The sequence below is a fragment of the Lynx rufus genome, unplaced genomic scaffold (genome assembly GCF_022079265.1).
Source record: "Lynx rufus isolate CCGP_SWC_20201006 ecotype Redwood Valley unplaced genomic scaffold, mLynRuf1.p SCAF_1, whole genome shotgun sequence".
NCBI classification, from domain to species: domain Eukaryota; kingdom Metazoa; phylum Chordata; class Mammalia; order Carnivora; family Felidae; genus Lynx; species Lynx rufus.
The window spans coordinates 110,410,285-110,431,339 of NW_025814823.1; positions in this window are offsets into that span (position 1 = coordinate 110,410,285).

The window sequence follows — 21,055 nt, forward strand, 5'->3', positions numbered from 1 at the left end:
CACAAATGTTAATTAGCAAGCTGGAAACTTACTTGCACACTTATAGCCTAAAGTGAACATGTACAGATCAAGGCATAAATATCAGAAAAGTAGATATTTTAATGGAACACTTAACCGCCTGAACCAAAGGACCCACTGCTAACACCAGAGATTCTCAAGGAGGGCTGAGTCTGGAAGGATTACTTCAGCCTTCATACTAAATTCCTCCCTTTGTCACTGTCCCCACCTGTGACATCTAGCTCTACTGTGCTGTGATTAACAATAAATCTGAGTGCAAAATGAGCTGGAAACTCAAATGCCTATGAAGGCCACTAAGGTAATTTAGTAAGCATGGTTCTTCTGGGATTTCACCTTGATCTTATTTATTTTTCAAAACTCCATCTGACAGTCTCAGGATCAAGGAGGCACGAGGGAGTAGTGTGGACTGTGGCAAACAGAAGAGCATGTGCACATTCTAAGGACACGATTGCTCACTCCAGCCTGCTGTTGACATGAAGCCATCTGGGCCCAGGGTTACCAAAGCATTTCACTCTGTCCTTTATTGTATTTTATTTTTTATTTTGTATTTTTTTTTTAATTTAAACTCAAATTAGTTGACATAGTGTAGTAATGGTTTCAGGAGTAGAATTTGGTGATTCATCACTTACATATAACACCCAGTGCTCATCATAACAAGTGCCCTCCTTAATGTACCTCACCCATTTAACCCATCCCCCTAGTAACCTCCCCCTCTAGCAACCCTCAGTTTGTTCTCTGTATCTCAGAGTTTCTTATGGTTTGTTTGCCTCCTGTTCTGTTATCTTATTTTTCCTTCTCTTACCCTATGTTCATCTTTTCCTTAAATTCCATATAGGAACGAAATCATGTGATATCTGTCTTTCTGACTGACTCATTTTGCTTAGCATAATACACTCTAGTTCCATCCACATTGTTACAAACGGCAAGATTTCATTCTTTTTGATTGCTGAGTAATATTCCACTGTATGTACATGTGTGTATGTAGAGATTATTCAACTGAAAATGTAAAAACAAAAAAACCTTATGAAGACCAACATTGTATAAGTCCAGTATGACCACAGGATGAATGTGGCCCATGGACCACCAGTTTTAAACTTATCATACAAAACAAATACAGAACAGATCCTGGGCTCCAGGGTCTCAGGAAAAGCCTTAGAAAGAAGAAGATAGGCTTGGTGAGTTGCCCAGGTAGGGTAGGAAGTGGCTTGGTGGGAGTTCTGGGACTCCTTTAGAATCCAAAATGACTCTGGGGGGTGCTTATGTGGAAAAGGGGTTTGAATCAGTAATGGTGGGTTTAGACACAAGCCAGCAGGCAGGAGAGGCAGGTGTGGGCCAAAGTCCTTCCCAGAGCCGTAAACACAGGAGCAGAACACAGAGTTCGCAGCATTCACAGGGTGCAGGGTGAGGCAGCCTATGGGCACAGTTTCCGGCTCCCATCATTCCCTGGACAGCAGCCACAGTGGCCATTTAGTCTCTGCCATCAGGTTTCCCGGCCCACAAGACGGACTCTCTCTCTGAACGCCACGGGAATGCGGGGCCGGACGAAGCTGGCACTGCCTATAGCTCACTGTCTGTATCAGGAGTCGGGACCAGCACCCTCACCTCTGTTCCAAGGCGTGGCCCCAGCTTCACAGTATGTGGCCTCTGATGTATACTTTCCAAGTCCTCCAATCCTTCCCGCTGCCCCCACTTCCATAACAAACAGCCACGGAGGCACCTGCTCTTGCTTAGCTTCTCAAGAGCAGACAGTTCAGAAAAGGCCTTAGAGATTTGCCTTATTGCTGAGAGTCCTGGGGACAAGGGTCCTCGGGAAACCACAGTGGTGAGACACAGAAGACTCTATTTCATTACAGTGGCTACTGGAAGAGCTGCCCGCTAAGTGAAGCACCCAACCAGCCAGGCCACTGATCCTCCAAAAGCGCGGGTTTCCTCCTCTATAAACAGAAGATCACACTCGCTGGCCACGCTGGACGACGGAGAGGGTTGAAGGAAGTTAACTCAGAGAAGCTTATGAGAGCTTTAATGATGACATTTGTCACCATGTGCCCCGTCCTGTTTTGTCCTTTCCCCACAACAGGAAAACAATATATGGAGAAATATTTTCAATACAAGTCAAAGCCAAGAATTTAACTACAAAACTCAGCCAGAAGGTCCATCACTAAGAAATGACGGATGAGCATCTGGGGCATCCTAGCCACTGTGCCCTCTCTAGAGAAAGGAAAACATGCCCCCAAGGGTAGGGCAAAAGGGAAGGTACTGAAACCCAGCCATGGAGAGACCTGAGGTTTATGAACCCCAGCTCAGTCCTCACATCCTACCTCTGCTACCCCCTAGCCATGGGGCTTGACACTGGTCACTTCACCTGTTCAAGCCTGTGTCCTCACCTGGGAATATAAGGAGTGACCCTGCAGGGCCCTTCCAGACCTGCAGGGGGATCACGAGGCAGATTCCATGAATGGCAGGGCCAAGATGCAAGTCGGACTTCTCAAGGAGGGCATGAGCATCAGCAGGTAGAGCATTCAGGCAGGCTGCTCGGGGGGAGGGGTGCAGCCAGGAAGGCTGGCTGGGGGACTGGCCCTGGGAACCAGAGCACGAGGTGCAGAGATGGGGCGGGGCCCGGACCAGAGTGCTGGGCACATCCAGAGAGTTCTTAGATCATCTCAATGGGGCTCGGCCAGCGGCAGCCCGGCTCTCACTACATTCCAAGTGTCTCTGATCCGTGACACTGGCATCCTAATGGATCTGGCTGTCAGCAATGGATAAGCATTGAACTAATAGATGTCAAACAGCATTTGCATTTCTGAGATGGCTTCATCTGCTGCCTCTCCTGGGACTCTCCAAACTGAAATCTGAAATGTGGACAGACGGGTCTGCTCTTGGACAGCTCCTCTTCCAGAAATCTCACAGGAAAGAAACAATTATTTAATTATTTTCTGCGCCTATTAAACAACTAGCGCAAACCACAACCAGAAGCTGCTTCTCAGCCTTCTCCTCTCAGGAAGGCATGCAACGCCCTCAGAGACACATACCCCTTGTAGTCTAAATAGCTTTCATTCATTCATTCGGAGCCCACTTCACAGCGAATTGTCTTGTTCATTAGCAGTGCTGCAGAAGACCATGAGAGATTGGATCTGGGAGGGCACTGAGGAGGTGAGCATCTGGAAGATGGTGCAAAAAGCAAACCACACTGCGAGAGTTTGCCCATGCTCCCCCTGGGCGATGACAACAGGGTCAGAATGGAGTTCTTGGTTTGGATTTCAGTTCCTGGGACATCTGTAGCTAACAGAAAATGCCACAGAATCATCTGTCTGGGGGGGACATCTGCATTTGGGGGTGACTCTGACACAGCACCCGACACCCAGTAATGAAGGTATTTTCTGGCTTTCTCTGGCTCTATTTTAAACTGTCATCATCTTAAACTGTGAAATATGTCAAGTGATAATTAAACCTCGCCACAGACAGGTACCATGAAAATGATTAACTTTTACCGTTTTCCCCACACATTTTGAATACTCTGAATCCCCACGGTACAGAATCATTACATTGACAGATGAGGAAAGTTGTCTTTAAAATAATTTGTTTTTAAAAGAGCCCAAACAGGGCTAAAATCCTGTACTTTTCTATTGGGTTTGAATTTGAAAAGCCCTGCCATAAACTCCCACTGAAAGAGGAAGCCAGGTGGGAGGAGCTCCCAACTGACTGTCCTCATCTCCCGCCAGGCCCCAAATGGCTGTGGGCCCTGGGACGAGACCCTGGCCACCTCTGGACATCAGTTTCCTCATCTGTCAGACACCAATGCTAACATCCTCCCTCTACCTAACACAAAGGTTCTCATCAATGATGAGATGAGATGACAAATGAGAAAGCTCTTTGAGAGCAAAAAGCAGCCTGGTGACACCATCCAAGTATAAGGTGCTATTATTCCAAATTCTGTATACAGGGGGGAAGCGATTTGCTAGCACAGCTTTACCGAACTGTGGTCTCAAAAAAAAAAAAAAAAATCCAACTCATTTTATTTTCACCTGAAGTTTCTAAGTGTGAGATTAGATCTGACCCTATCAGATGAACGTCCTCTCTTAGCCACAGGACTCCCATTTTGTGTCCAAATAGGCAGGGACTCACACAAATGATAAAAATTCAAATGCTGTAGCCGAACAGCTGGATGGGAGTGCTGCTTCCAGAAAAAGAGAGAGAGAGAGAGAGAGAGAGAGAGAGAGAGAACGCAAATAACTGCTAAAATTAGTAAAACAAACAGACTGAAATGTATTTTTACTCTGACAACTCATTTTCCCAGACCTGTGATTTTCTGTCTTTAAAGCACATTTCTTCAGAGCGTGGAGGTCCGTTTCTTCCGGGCAGCAGCACACATGGGGGCCCGCGACCCCAACCCTGCTTGCACTTCAACTGCGAATGACGAGTTCCTGTTTGCGAATATGAACAATTTCCATCAGAACTGTACCAACAGTGCTGAATTTCCATCGAGAATGTGACTTCTTGCCAGACTTCAGTTAAGCCCACTTAAATTCTTTGATTGGTTTCCTGTAGAGTTCAAAGGGTCTCCCACATTTTTCTATTGACAAAATAAAATTGCAATGCCTGTATCAGAGGGTGTTCATGAGAATTAAGTAAAGGACTGAAGTTAAAACGTTTCCATCAAGAACTCTTCAATTCTAAGGAATTTATACGAAAGCAGTGAAGCGATGCTTTGACCCTAAGTCGAGGCATGGATAATCGAGAAGGTGCCTAGTAAAAGGTGGCTCCTGAACAAGAGCTCTGGTTGTCTGTGAAGCCCAAGTCCCCCATCTCCATCTGTGCCCCCACCTGGCCCGCTGCCATCTAGAAGCATCCAGGACAGTAAGCCCCCCCAACCTATCCCCCCTCCCCCACAAAAGAACAGTATCTCTAATGGAAAATGGAAAAGAAAGCTTCTGAGAAGCCTCCTAGCTGCAAGCACTGAAGTCACCATCAGGGGAGAATATGAACTTTAGCTTTTGATCCTTACGCCCTTTGGTTGGAAGGCTAAAGAAAGGAGGATATGTTGGGGGTCTGAAGGAATGTTAAGGCTCCCCCAATGTGGGCCAGTGGATTCTTGATGCATCCCTACTAAGTCACTGCATCTGTCACTATGGAAGGGAGTGAAAGAGCAGGCTACCCCATCGTTGGAGGCAGCTGTGTTTCACAAAATGCAAACATGCCCTGTCATCAGGAAGCTGAGTTCCAACTCACACTCCCTCCCCCAAGCTCCTGTGACCTCTGGTCAGCAGGGCCTTAGTCTTGGTTTCCTTCACCAGAAGTTGAGAGACATGCCTTCCCGCACAAATGCTGGATGAACGCTGGCTAAGCTCACCTTACCTCGAGGCACTCCAAATCCCCTGGGAGTGGAGAACATGGTAGACACCCAGATGTGGCATAACTCAGTAGACGCTAATATGCATAGTGGACTTTTTTACCTTGCTGCATCCATAGGTCTTATCTGGGCAAAGGTTCAGTTGTCCTTTGGGGATCCACCTTCCCCCCACTCCTCTCTCATGCCATCTTGACTACAGGGGCTCATGCCGGGACCTGTGTGGAGCCTAGTAACACATAGCAGCACACTGGGTCATTCCAGATTCAGGTGGCGGCACACGACCCCAGCCTGTCCCACCTGAGGGGATCTTAACATTTCTTTGAGAACTGTCCAACCAGAGGCTTTCTCTCTTCTCCAGAGGACACTGAGTCATAAGTGGGGACGTTGACACTTACCATGAAGAGGAGTCAACTATTAAGGGGGTGAAAAGAGAAACCAGCATACCTGAATCCTATACTTTGCATCCTATACCAAGCATACCTGAAGCCAGCACCCTCACCCCTCCACTCCTTTCCCGACTGTCCAGTTACATAAGCCAATAAGGTTCTCTATTTGGTCAAGACGGCTGAGTTTTGTGATTTACAACATGTCCCCACTGATAGGGTGTATGATTAAGAGTCAAGAAGAGACTATCTGTCAATATAACCATCCTTTGGAGAAAAGACCCTGAGACTTCACCTCTACCAAAATATTCAGCGAGTTGTTCTCTAGGGCCCCCATGTTGGTCTACACTGAGCAAATAATTTCACACTTGGTTGTTGGCCCATCTGTGAGATGCCTGGCCACGTGGCAGGCAAACCCAGGTGGCCTTTCTGTCTACTGGACACTCGTACATCTCATCAACTGATACATTCATTCATGGGAAAGCTCTGTAAGGTCAGGGAACACACCCTGTCTTCACTGCATGCCACGCAAACTCCAACCCACCCAAGGAAAGTTCCATTAGCACCCAGTAAACCCTCAAGAAATCCTAACAGTGGGACTTTCCACAGGAGCTGTTTCTCCTTTAGAAGTAGTATTGTCATGCTAGGCTCCCAGACACTGCTTTAGAAACACTGCCGTGATGAGACAGGAGCTGAGAGGCTAAGAACACCCCAGCAGTTTCCACAGAATAAGACAGGTGGGCAATGTCTGGCCTGGATGCCCTGTTGAACAGCACCAGGCACCACTGGACTACACTCAGACCTCCCTCTGCTGACTGCACCTGTCCCCAAAGGCTTCAGGTCACTGTCAACACCCTGCAGAGCCAGAAGCCAGGCAGAACCTGCTCATTTCTGTGGCATGTGTTCTCTGACTTTCTAGAGAACACAAGGCAAGCTAATCTTCTTTCATGAAATATTCAACATCTTGCACAAAGTTTTCTACATGCAGACCGTATTTCTTGGAATCCAATGACAGCCCTGGCCAAGAAGAAGTATGAGGGAAACCGCGTGCAGAGAACCACTGGGTGGGTTGCCGTCCACAGGATCTCTCTATCTTGCTTAACCTGATCTGCAAGAGCCCTCCCTGGGCATTGTGGCTCATTCACCAAGCACAGCATGTGCACAAAAGGACACACCAGGAAGCCCTCACCACGGCCACCCAAGACAAACAGGCCAACATGTGGGCGGCAGGGAGCTCCTAAAAGTGAGTGGGGCCAGGAGACAGAGCACTAGTAGGCCACACTCATTTCGATGACATGTCTCACTTTGCAGTTTATTTTTAGTCTTGGCTCTGCTCCCACTGAAGTGGGGAGATTAAACATTTGTTAAGAGACAACACAATCTGAAAATAGGAAGGAAGGGTTGTTGTTTTTTTAAGACTTTTAAAAAGATGAATTAATTATGATGACAAGAAAAGAATTAGAATATAATGGTCAGTTGGACTTTGTACCTCATTTCCTATTAAAGAAAGAGTACTGAGCAGCAATGAGACAAAAGAGACAGAAACAAATGATTTTGAAGTCACAGATAATTAACCCCAGAGGCTTGTCAGTGGCACATTAATACTGCTAGGGCAAATGGCTTAACAAGTTTGAAGAGAGCTTCAGTGTTTATATGGAGAAGACAATTTCAAGGGTTCCTGAAAAGCAGAAAATCTCCTTCTGTGTTGTGGGCCAGGCAAGGGGTGAACACAGCAAATGTCAACCTTCCCTGTGGGATCTCAAAGAGAGGCGAGCCTCCAGGGCAGGGATGGGCCTCAGCAGGCCTAAGAGGAGTGCCATTATCCCCTCTCTTCAGGCCTCGGTGGGCAAGTTCAGCATGTTTCCGGCTGTGCGATCTCGTGAAGGCCTCACCCCATTGTCCCGATACATCAGCTGTGGTTCATATCCTTTGGGGGTTATGACTTCATAGAGAACACAACTCTTCCTCCTTACATTCCAGATAGGGACCTATGTTCAAAGTGTATAGTCACAACCCCCGAGGAGACTCCTTTGAGAAGCACAGCTCACTGCACAGGAGTTCACTGCCCTGTCCAGACCTACCAAGGCCCTACAGCTTGCCATCACAACCACAGAGATCTGCCTCACTCGCACCAGCAGCTTGTAAGTACCTGTTAACAGAGGGACCCACAAGTCCTCAGAAAGAGCACAGTAGCTCTCTGAGGATGCTATTTAAGGAGAGCAAGGCTTCCAAGGGCGCTGGTGAGAAGAGGAAGTGCAGCAGGTAGGGCAAAGGCGTCCTGAAGCTGTGGGATCCACAGCCAAACAACCAGGAAGCCCCTATACCAGTGATTTTGCCTTATAAGTGCAGATATGACATACAGCCCAGTCAGCCCTGGAATGTGCTGGACGTCTAACACTTTTTCAGCGCTTGCTGTGTGAGAAGCAGGAGAGGCCAGAAAGAAGAGTCACGATCCATGCTCTCCTAGGGCTCAAACTGCACAGCAGCACAAGAGCTGCCCACCCTCCACCACCCCCTGCTCTGAGCACAGACCATATCCACCCATGCTGTGTCCTATTGTGCTGAAGCCCCGGGCAAGGAGTCACACAAGTGCAATTCAAACAGCAGCACGAATAGCTGCCATCATCAGTCCTGAGCTGTACCCAGCGAGGTCCTGCTTCTTCTAAATCACTGCAGAGAGGGGCGCCTAGGTGGCTCCGTTGGTTAAGGATCTGACTTCCGCTCAGGTCATGGTCTCATAGTTTATGAGTTCAAGCCCTGCATCGGGCTCTGTGCTGACAGCTCAGAGCCTGGAGCCTGCTTTGGATTCTGTGTCTCCCTCTCTCTCTCTGCCCCTCCCCCACTGCTGCTCTGTCTCTGTCTCTCAAAAGTAAATAAACGTTAAAAAAAATTTTTTTTAAATCACTGCAGAGAGCTGAAATGGCCCAGGGCTAGGATGAAATAGCCACAAACCCAGAGCCTTGCAGACCTCTGATCAAGGAATATCCTATATAGGGACAGGAGTGAGAACTCAGGCTCACTCAGGCTGTCTTAGTCCACTGCTAATCTTTCCAGGCCCAGAAACTTAGAATTATCTCGGGGAAGCTCAGGGAACAGAAGCTTGGGGTGACCCACAGCCTGACATTCCTCTAGCTAAAGCTGTGCATGATCCTTGGGAAAGGCCCCTAACTTCAATCCCTGAGCTTTCCTCTGAAGCATTAATTGAAAGGAAATAGAAAGGGTTGGTGACTGTGATGCTCAAGGACAATTTCTAACCCCAGTGGCCAGAGAACCTTAATCTGGGGAGAGGAATTTTAGGTGGGTTGTCCTTAAGTTCTTAAAGGCAACAGGAGAAGAGAGTTGTTTGGTTCTTCTGATTGCGGAATCAAGAAATTTGAACAAAATGTTAAAGACTCTGACAGAGGATAGAATGGACATGGGCTAAGTTGTGCCACATGTGCCATCTACTTCCCACTCGAGCTGGGGCAAGCGGGTACAATACAGTTTCCCAGCAACTGAAAAAGGGCAGCCCTGCCCAGAAAGAGCCAATTTCTGTGGGTTTAGAAGCTAAAAGAGATAGATGTCACTCAACTTTCTGAGGTCCCCTGACTGTAGGAGAGAGCTAGCAAGCTCCCCTGTATGTGAGCGAGGGTAGAATGGTAAAGGAAACTTCATCTCTTCGCCCAGATGGCAATCTTGATTTGAAAAGGACCTACTATTCCAGTCAAATTTGGATAGCTCCCTTCTCGAATCCCTACATCTGCAGCCATTAAAGAAGTTACCTCAAAAGAAGCTAGGAGTTTATTAATCTGTTTTATAGAAGAGAGTTAGCCAGTTCACATTATACCAAGACAGATTATGCAGGCAACTGAGAGATCCAGAAAACATCTGCTAAACAAAATCAAAATTAATGGTAAACAGAATGCAACTCTTGATAGCTGAAGTTCACCCAGATGCAGAGAACTATAAGGGGGCTATTAGAAGCAGCTGCCAATTAGGGACTAATTCCAAGAATTTTCAGAAAGGGAGGCTCTAGTCACACAGTGGGAACTGGCAGGTTATGTTTATTTAGGCGATTTGCATTGCTAAGGAGTCAGAGGCACTGGGCTGTGTGACTGTCACTCCTCTCTTTTTCTTTTCTGGGAAGACAGCAGCATCCCTGCTCTCAGGTCTCCCTCACAGCCCTGCTGGAAGCGAGGCCAGGCTGGTCTGGACTGGAACATGTAAGTGATCCATCACTGGGAGGGTGGATAATGCAGTATGACACTGGTGCCCACCCCAAAACTCATAGCCTCTAATCACAACACAATCACAGACATCTGGGATAGTTTATAGATCACCCATGTTCCTAAGAGATGGCTGACAAGGGCTGAATTATCCTGGCCACTTGCTCAGCTCACTCAAGTGTTCTCTCATGGTGTAATTCAACATGATGGAGTCAGTTAGAGAAAAGTACTGGTTTGAGTAGATGAATTCGGGCAGACACAATCAGCACTGGCCCTCACAATGGACACAGGAGTGTCTTGGAGTGGTGAAGTCGGCACCTTTGGTTGAAGCCTTAGATGAAGTTGAAATTAAATTGTGGATGCCTGCGGAGGGGGGGGGTAAGAACACCTGCAGTGGAAAGCAGATGAAGATGCAGGCATGTCTTCTCGCGGTGAGCACAGGTGGGTCCTGGGAAACTAGGGTGATACAGGACTGCCCTGAAGGAGGAAGGGCTCAGTCAGCTGGGGTGAGCATATGCCCTTCCCAAAAGACATCCTACAAGTCTTGCAGTCCTGCCACACCTCCTGATACTATATATTTCCCTTCAGGTTCCCCTGAGAGCCCTTACCACAAATCCAACTTGGAAAAAAGTGACCCCTAGACAGTTTTCTTCCAAGAGTCCCTCTTAGCTCTCTAGGCTTGGCAGTGGGCACAAATGAACAGAAGAGAGGATCAGTGCATTAAAGGGACATTGGTCCAGAGGGAGCCCTAGTTCCCACAAATAAGCATGGAAAACAAGGAAGGAGTCTCATGTGTAAGATGCTCTCCTCTCTCCTCTGTCATGGGTTGCTGAGGGTCACAAGACAGAAAGACTAATGTAAAAGCTCTCTGAAAACTTGAGAACTGATAAGTTATTGTTATTACTATGCCACTATTCTGTTCATGCAATGCACATGGAAAGCACATGAGCCGAGTCATGTGCTCATCCTGGGCAATGAGGAAGCACTCTTTCTGCCTGAACTTCCTAGAGTAGACCTTCAAAGGACATTGCATGGAATGACAGCCCTGAGATGGTCAAAACCAACAAAATTAAGGCACCATGGGAAACTAAGTTTGAGAAATGCTGCATATTATACCCACTTGTGAGTCATATTTAACATCTTAAAGGTCTAATAGGTTCTGCAGTCAAAGTAGGAACAACCAGCGCAATGTTGAGTCCAGCATTGGCCAAGTGCATTATTTTCCTAGGGCTGCTACAACAAAGCTCCACAATCTGGCTGTTTTTAAACAAGAGACATTTGTTTTCTCACATTTCTGGAGGCCAGAAGTCAGAAAACAAGGTTTTGTCAGAGCCACATGCCTTCTGAAAGCTTTAGATGATTCTTCCTTGCTTCTTCATAGCTTGTGGTACTTGCCAGCAATCTCTGAAATTCCCTGGTTTCTAGTCCTCCCTCCTATCTCTACTCCATCATCACAGGGTGCTCTCCCAGCATTTCCCTCTTCTAATAAGGGTATTACTGATAGGATTAGGGCCCCCTCCTAAACCAGTACAATCTAATCTTAACTTGATTACATACTTGCCAAGAAAACTATTTCCAAATAAGGTCACATCCACAGGTTCTGAGTTAAGATATTAACTATCTATTCTGAGGACACAATTCAACCCATAACACAAAGCTTATCTGAAAGTGGAACACTTTGATCAATTAAGAATATCCAATGTATATCCACAGAACACTCCTTAAAAAGTTCCGTTCTCAAACAAAAGCACTCAGTGCCTCACTTGTGTGTCACTGGAACAGAATTAGAGTGAAAAGACAATACACATTTAGCAATGGGTGGTTTGCACTTAATTCAGAAAACAATTGTTGAGCAACTAGATCCCTGGACTGGGGCCATGAAGAATCTGCGATGAATGAAGTGAGGGTCTCTATTCTTAGAAAATGACATGATAGGATCCCTTAACTCCAAGATAAGGTAGAGTAAGTTAAACACTTTAAAAAAGACAGTTGGAGATATGAGGGAGAGGTGGCATTTCACAAAGATTAGGGACCAAGAGCGTTCAGGGTGCAGGAACAGTGTGATCAAAGCTAGAAGCAAGTAAGTGGGCCACAATCTGAGAACCCTAACAGCACGGGATCTAAGGCTGAGAGGAGTGCAGAAGGAAATAAGGCAGACAGCACGTCTAAGGCACACAGTACATTTGAGTCACTTTAATGATATCCAACCCCACTGCGATTTAGCCTAGACTCCATTCCCACCGCTAATTCTCTCTCAGTTCTCACTTCACAGCCTTGGTCTGTCACCAGCAGCTTCGAAAAGTCACGTAGTATGAAGCTGTGGCTCATCATCCATGTGTACCACTGAACCTGGGATGGAGATGTAGTATTAAAACAAAAAAAGGGAGGGGCCCCAGGGTGGCTCAGTCTGTTTAGCATCCAACTCTTGATGTCAGTTCAGGTCATGATCCCAGTGTTGTGGGACTGAGCCCCATTTCAAGCTTTACGTTGAACATGGGGCCTGCTTGAGATTCTCTCTCTCTCTCTCTCTCTCTCTCTCTCTCTCTCTCTCTCTCTCTCTTTCCCCCTCCCTCCTTCCCTCCCTCCCCCTCTCTGCCTCTCTGCCCCTCTCCTCTGCTTCCACATGCTCTCTCTCTTTTGCTCTAAAATAAAATTTAAAAATTTAAAAAAATTTTTTAAATGGGATAATATCTTGGATTGTGTGACCCAGAAGCTATCTCTTCCAGAGCTCTCCAAAATCTCCTGGGCCTGGTGAACTAGGTAGAAAAATTCAGTGTTACTTAATTGTTGCTCTTTCAATTTTAGCTGTGAAATAACCCTAAGTGGTTGTTACGAGACGATAATGTCTTTTTTTTTTAATGTTTTATTTATTTATTTTGAGAGAGAGAGTGAGGGGAAGGGACAGAGAGAAAGGTAGAGAGAGAATCCCAAGCAGGCTCCACACTGTCAGTGAAGAGCCCAATGTGGGGTTTGATCTCATGAACTGTGATGTCATGACCTGAGCCTAAATCAAAAGTCAGGCACTTAAACAACTGAGCCACCCAGGCACTCCAATAATGTCTTCGTTTTGTCTGTAGAAATAATCATTTATTGAAATATTTGTAGTACTTTTATTATTTTTATACTTGTACCACTCTTCTGAAGATTAACAGCCCCACCATTCAAGCAAGTGAATTCTCAGGACTTAAAATACTTGGAATCAATCTGTAAGGTCCCACTCTTACATCCTTCCTTCCTGTCAGGTTATAAGCGTTGGCATTCAGGCAGTATGCTATTTCAGGGACTCTCAAACACTCAACTTTGACAAAAACAAGCAAGAAAGACATCAGTTCACAACAGGAGAAAATAAGTTTACGTGATGTCAGGACAAATTTGCCAGTACAAACCCAAAGTATATGTTCCCAGTCAGCCAGTTGTAAGAGCTGCTGCTTTCAAAGAGAAGTTATGAATGAATAGAGCACAGCCCAACCACACCTTTGCTCATACTCTAACAATGTCAGTGTTCAGTGGATTTGGAGCCTGAGGTCTCATCAAGCCTTTTAATGCCTCTAAGCAAAAATACACATGATTTCCTCATATCCCAGCCTTACCATTAAAGACATTTCACACTGCGAACACAAGGACAGTGAAATTCCAGAACAGTCAGGTTTATATGCGATTCCATAATGCAAATTAATTCCAAAAATTCATACTCAGGGCTATTAACATGAATTAAATAGTATTCAAAACCAAATTTCATGCTGACTTCTCTGCTTAAGGCTATTTTCTTTCCAATTTACATGGTCATCAGTAAGAAACATGTCCTCACAGCCCCACCCATATCCATCCAATTTCATTTAGTTTTGATATCCACACAATGCAGTTTACCCTACAGATGCAGTTCAGAGGGTTTTGAGCCCAAAACAAGAGATGATGCCAAATGGGAATGGAAGCCACAAAGTTCATCCTATGGCCACATTACCCAGATCCTTTGAATCCAGGATTCCAGCACCATGAATAACAGGAATCAATAGGTTGGATTCGTTTACCAATACAGATAGTAGGGAAGGCTTAGGTTTCCAAGCTCTAGAAACATAATTTGATAACATGACATTCTATGTCTTTCATACTGGTGTTTAAAATAAGAACTAATCATGATCCAAGGATATATTTAATTTAGAAGTCAGTAAGAAACTTGCTCACATTTTTTTTTTTGATTGCCACTCTTTTTAGAGACAGGGCTACAGAGAAGTTTGTGGTTAAAATGAAAACCCATGGCCAGACCCTAGATCAAGAAGCCACTTTGATTTCTGACTTCATCTTTCTATCCCTGCAATAAAGAGATGATTGGCAAAGATTCCACAAGTCATACGAAAGACATCTTCTTATAGACAGAAGGTATTGCTGCAAATGAGTAAGGGAAACTTCAATTTCCACTAAGACTTTTCAGAAATCACCACCCATATACACTTACCTCAGAGACCAGAAAACAAATGTGCTAGAGAAACTGGTAGGGAAAATGAACATCATGGAATTGTTTCAAAAGGGAAAATAATTGGCTATTTCTATTTCAGCTTAGCTAAAGCTGTAAAAATCTAATCAGAAATATTTTTCACAACGCCATCTTCTCCCAGATATTGAAATATTTCAAATCATAAATGATTTTTTATTGTTGATGTTGTTTTCACTTCATGAAATCAAATAATTACTTCGAACTTCACTCAAATATGAGGCTTCTCTCAAGACTGCAAACATGATCATGAATAAGCCAGTTCCCTAGACCTCACCTATGATACTTGAAGGTAGAGGACTTCATTTTCACAAGCAAACATGGCTTTCAGTTCTTACAGTCCTCAGAGACAAGTACCAGTCAGCACCCAGAAAAGGCCACATGAAATTTCAAAAAACAAGCTTCCCATAGGCGGAAGTTCATCTTAGCTTCAACAGACTACTTCCAAAATGTCAGCACTGAGAAGGAAATGGGTATGCATGCATTTTCCCTACCTTCTCTTCTTGTGACTTCAAAGCTTCTGGACTCCTGCAAGAAAAGAAAGATTTTGTATTTCTGAAGAATAATTCATAGGTACAGATACTTGCAAAGATCTCACCTTTGTTACTCATTCACTTATTCACAAAAAGGTGAACAATCTCATAAGAACATGACATTCAGCAATGCTGGGTCTACTAAACTCTCAACACACACACACACACACACACACACACACACACACACACACACACCTGTAAATGTAAACAACTTGTTGCTTTGGGGGCTTAGCCAACAAATATATTGTTAATCAATCAGTTTTTAAGGAACAGAGCCAGTTCTCATGGTCTTCCTTATGTGGAACCTGGGCTGGTACCAAGTGTTAAGGAAGACCTTGTCACAGACTGATACCACATCTTCCACCTAGACTGTAGGTTCTGTAGGGCTTGGGGAAAACATAAGTAGACCAGGCCCAGAATTATCCGACCTGCAGTAGGTTGTGATTTGTGGTGCCATAATGAAGACCCCCCAGTGCTCCTGTGTGGGTCAATGGCATGATGTAGCAATGGACTATGCTCAACTCAGTAGTTTCCAAAGGATGAAATCCTAAAGACAATTTGGACAGCCAGTCTGTACCACTGAACTAAATTAAGCCCTTGATTTGTTTTGTTTTATTTTTTAATTCAATCCCATCTTCCTGCTATGTGTAGGTGAATAAGCAAAGTGCTTGAGAAGTTACATAAGTGAAGCAGACAGAATTCTGCATTGAAAACATTCACAGTTGAACAGAAGGCTACAGAACAAATACAAATTACGGAGAAGTAAAGGGGTGGTTTTACCTTGAAAAAAAATACCAGTGTATTCATATTCAGGTGGAAACATAAAGAAAAGCCTTTTTAAAAGAGCCTTTGAAAATAGCACTGCAGAATGGGCAGGCTTTCAGACAAGAGTAAGGGAGGAGGGTACACTGGGAAGTGAGAAAGGCTTAAGAAAAGGCAGGGTATGCTCAGGAAGCAGGAAGAGGCCCAGTGAGAAGTAATGGGGAGAAAGGCTGGGAACATATACTGTGGTTTCACAACTAACAAAAAGTACCCACAATTCAGCACAAATAACAGGTTTAGGATAAAAAGTTTAATGTTGAGAGTAAGTTGAAAAGCCATGCTAGCAACCAAAGAAGAGAAAATAAAGTATCAAACTTACTCCAACTTCTCACCATCATAACCAAGAACACCATTCAGTACCAGCACTTTTTAAGCAAACGACATGTTTTTCACAACTTAGCATTCTTGTCTAGCAATCTTTTGGGGTCAGAAGGCAGAGGCAGTAAGAGAGATGAAACTGAGGAGGCAAAGTTTGTTCCCCATCCCCAAATTCCATTCTTAGACTGCCACCTCTGTAATGAGCCAAAAACCTAAGTGGAGACCAATGGGAAATATATGCTATAGGCCAGCAGCCCATCAGCACAGCACAGTTAAACAAATGAGCTTCCGGGATGCTAGTTCCTGGAGGGGCACTCACCAGCTCAGGGTTCAGAAGAGGGAACACAGAGAATGGTAAGTGTTATGACAGATATGTAAGCTGCAACCCAGCCCCTCTGATACTGCTCTTCAGCTCTCTGCTCCAGGGGCTGGCACCACATCCCTGGAAATAACTAGTATTTTTGGAAGAGGAGAAATGCATAAACAATGTGTACACCTCAAGAAGAATTTATAGATGTTTTATTGCAATTGCACAAAAGTGATAAATGAAGGAAAGCTGACATCTGCATAATGCTGTATCTTCTTTTTTTTAAATAAAAAGAAGTAGTTTTAGTATTTCCTTTTTTTTTTTTTTAGTTTATTTATTTTGAGAGAGAAAGTGCAAGCAGGAAACGAGCAGAGAGAAAGGGATAGAGAGAGAGAATCCCAAGCAGGCTCTGCACTGCCAGCTGAGGAGCTTGACATGGGGCTTAAACTCAGGAAATGTGAGGTCATGACCTGAGCTGAAATCAAGATTCGGTCATGTAACTGACTGAGCCACCCAGATGCCCCAATGTTGTACCTTCTTATGTAACAACATGGTATCTTTAATAATTTGTTCAAGTCTAGGGGTGCCTGGGTGGCGCAGTCGGTTAAGCGTCCGACTTCAGCCAGGTCACGATCTCGCGGTCCGTGAGTTCGAGCCCCGCGTCGGGCTCTGGGCTGATGGCTCAGAGCCTGGAGCCTGTTTCCGATTCTGTGGCTCCCTCTCTCTGCCCCTCCCCCGTTCATGCTCTGTGTCTCTCTGTCCCAAAAACAAATAAATGTTGAAAAAAAAAATTTAAAAAAAAAAATAATTTGTTCAAGTCTACTATCATTTCTTTCAAGAGTATGTTATAATTTTCCTGTATGTATTCTAAATATTCCTTTTTTGCATATCATTTGTTATCACAAATAGAATTTCTCTTTGATTATATTTTCTAACTGCTTTTTGTTTGCAAGATTGTAATTAATTTTTATACATGGATTTTTAACCAGCCATTTGACTAAATTTCTTATTGCTTGAAATAGTTATTCCATGGCTTCTTTTGGGGTTTCCATTTATATATTTATATAATCTTCAAATACCTAAGATTTTATCTCTTTCTTTGCAATTCTTAGGTCTCTTGTGTCTTTCATGTCTTATTACTTTAGCTAATTCCTCAATCTAATGTTACATGCTGTGAACATCATGGGCCTACTGGTTTGGTTTCTGACTTTAAGAAGAAAATCTTTACTGTTTCCCTATTAAGGGAAACAAAATGGTGGCTTTTGGATAGGCATGCTTATCCTATTAATGAAATACATGCACATTTTATTGAGTCTTTGAAATAAATGTATGTTCTGGCTTGTCCTTTTACTTGTTTATTTATTGACTGTTTCCCTCCCCTGGAATGACAGTTGGGATGGCGCCAGTATCTTTTCCATTCTTGTATCCTCAGGGCTATAATGGAGCAGATGCTCACTATTTGTTGAACAAAAAATTAAAAATGTGTGTTGAGTTTTAGCAAATATTTTTTCTGGATTTATGGAGGTTATCATGGGATTCTTTTTCTCCTTTGTACTATTAATATGATGACTTACCTAATAGACTTCATGGTATTCACCTGTCTCTGTTTCTGGAATAAGCATTTCTTAAATATGATGCACTTTTTAAAATATATTACTGGATTCTGTTATTATGGTAAATGTATTTGCATTAATATTCATAAATGAAATTGGTATATTATTTTTAGGTGCCATTTTTCTCAGATTTAGAAATTAAAATGATACCAGCTTCATATAATGAATTCAGAATTTTTCCTTAAACTCTGCTCTGAAATAGTTTAAGTAAATGGGATTATCAGATCTTTAAAAGTTTCTTCAACTTCATTTCTCAGGTATTAATTAAAAGGGGAGGAAGTAAAGGGTCAGAGAGGTTAAACTTGTCCAACGTCTCACATTTTGGTCAGTGGCCTGCTGGGATTTAAATTTCAAACCTTATGCACTTAACAGAGCTTATGCACATCTCCACTTGATTTATAGAGGTAGTGTGAAATCAGATGACAGATATTTTCAATTCAGGCTATGAAAGAAGAGCTTGCAAAGTTGGATTTAAAAAGAAAAGTTTGTAAGGCATGGGAGAAAAACAAAGGCAGCCAGAACTTAAATAGTCAATATTCAGAGAGAATAAAAGTCCTTTGAGGTGCTACATTTTCCTCTTAGGGTACTGTTTTGCATAAAGGCTGGGGGGAAAAAAGTGATGGTTTAGGGCTTAAAGAAGTCTGAGTTGAGAGATACCAGAGTTGTGGCTATCAAAGTAGCTAGAACTTGAGGGTCTGAAATCCTGGAAAGAACCAGAAGGAAGTGAGCCCAATTATCTGCACCCAGCTTCCTGTTGAGTTACAAGATTATGTCTGAGCTGCACATATAAAGGCAAGAGGATGACAAACAAGCAAAAATTAGTCTCAAGCTAAAAAACTAAGACTTTTTCCAAGAAAAAGTGACCCTGATAAATGCAGCTGACTTTTAGTTGAGATCATAAACTATCAAAGAATTTCTATTCCTAGTAGATCAAGATGGTCTGCCAGTATTCTAGGTCTAAAAAACAAAAGTAAGGGGCACTGGGGTGGCTCAGTTGGTTAAGCATCCTACTCTTGATTTCAGCTCAGGTCATAATCTTGCAGTTCATGAATAAGGGCCTGCATTGGGCTCTGTGCTGACAGCGTGGAGCCTGCTTGGGATTCTCTCTCTCTCCTTCTATCACTGCCCTTTCTCCCCTCACAAAGTAAGTAAATAAACTTTAAAAAAGAAGAAATAAAAAGAAAAGTAAATCCTCTCTGGAAGACAAAATTATCCACAGGCTTTACAATTTTTCATACATAATTTCCAACACTCAATCCAAAATTATGGTATGGCAGGAAATGAGATCAAATGACTAAAATCCAATACAAATATACAGCAAAGATAGACTCATACTTTATCCAGATTCCAGAATTATCACACACAAGCTCTAGAATGATTATAACTAATCTTCTCAGGAAAATAGAAGAAAAGATGATGAATTTCATCATAAAATCGCAATCCATTAAAAAGGAATCAAGTGAAAATTCTAGAACTAAAAGTTAAACACCAAAGAATTCAACAGATGGATTTAACACAAGATTAAACACAACTAAGAGTAAGCTAGAAGCTAGAGCAGCAGAAAATAATCAGATTGGGCGCCTGGGTGGCGCAGTCGGTTAAGCGTCCGACTTCAGCCAGGTCACGATCTCGTGGTCCGTGAGTTCGAGCCCCGCGTCGGGCTCTGGGCTGATGGCTCAGAGCCTGGAGCCTGTTTCCGATTCTGTGTCTCCCTCTCTCTCTGCCCCTCGCCCGTTCATGCTCTGTCTCTCTCTGTCCCCAAAATAAATAAACGTTGAAAAAAAAAATTAAAAAAAAAAAAGAAAATAATCAGATTGAAGATCTTAAGGGAGAAAATAAAGAAGGAAAAATTTTAAAAAGAGTGTAAGAGACATTAAGGACATGGGAAAAGGTTCAACAAGCATGTAATTAACAAATTTGACCTATGTCTATCACAAAAGAAAGAAAGAAAGAAAGAAAGAAAGAAAGAAAGAAAGAAAGAAAGAAAGAAAGAAAGGGTAGAAGGGAGGGAGAGGGAAAGAGGGAGGGAAGAAGGAAGTATGGAAGGAAAGAATTTGAAATTGAGCAGGAAACCACACACATACAATTTTGGGGTTGATAACAAAGATGTACATGAAACACTGTAACCAACAACTGCATACTACTTATTCACCTCAATTGTCCATTCAACATTTATAAAAACTGACCATATGCTGAGCCATCAAGAAGTTTCAGCAAGTTTCAAATTACTAAAATCATACAGAAAACAAATATAGTTTTGTGACTATAGTGAAATTAAATTACAGGTCAATAACAGTTGGGTATGGAGAAAAATCTCAAAATACTGACCCATGGATTTATAAGTATGTCGCATAATTTCAAAAAGAAAATCACAAAAGAAGTAAGGCATTTTGAACTGAATGACAATTGAATTGTGGCATTTAAGAAAGTGTGGGATGTGGATAAAGCAGAGCTTTGAGGGAAATATAACCTTAAACGCATATGTTAGGAAACAGTAAAGGATAGAAATCGATGACCTAAGCATCTATCTCTGAAAGCTGGGAAAAGGACAATTTAAGTCCACAAAAAGTAGTAAGAAACAAATATGATAGGAGCAGAAATCAATAAAATGAGGGGAAATATATACCATAAAAATTTAAAGCCAAAAGTTGGTTCTGTGAAAAGATTAATAAACTTGATGGATCCCTCCCTAAGAAGGAGAAGGGAGGGAGGGAGGGAGGAAGGAAACAGAATTTGAAATTGAGCAGAAAACCATACATATGCAGCTTCTGGGTTGATGACAAAAGTGTCAATGCAATACGATGGGAAAAGGCTGGCTTTTTTCTTCTTTTTTTTTTCTTGTTTTAAATATTTTATTTTATTTTATTTTTTAAATATATGAAATTTATTGTCAAATTGGTTTCCATACAACACCCAGTGCTCATAGGATGGCTTTTTTCAACAGATGGTGGGAGATCAACTGGATATCCATGTGGAAAAAAAAAAGAACCTCTTATAACAAACATAAAAAGTATTTC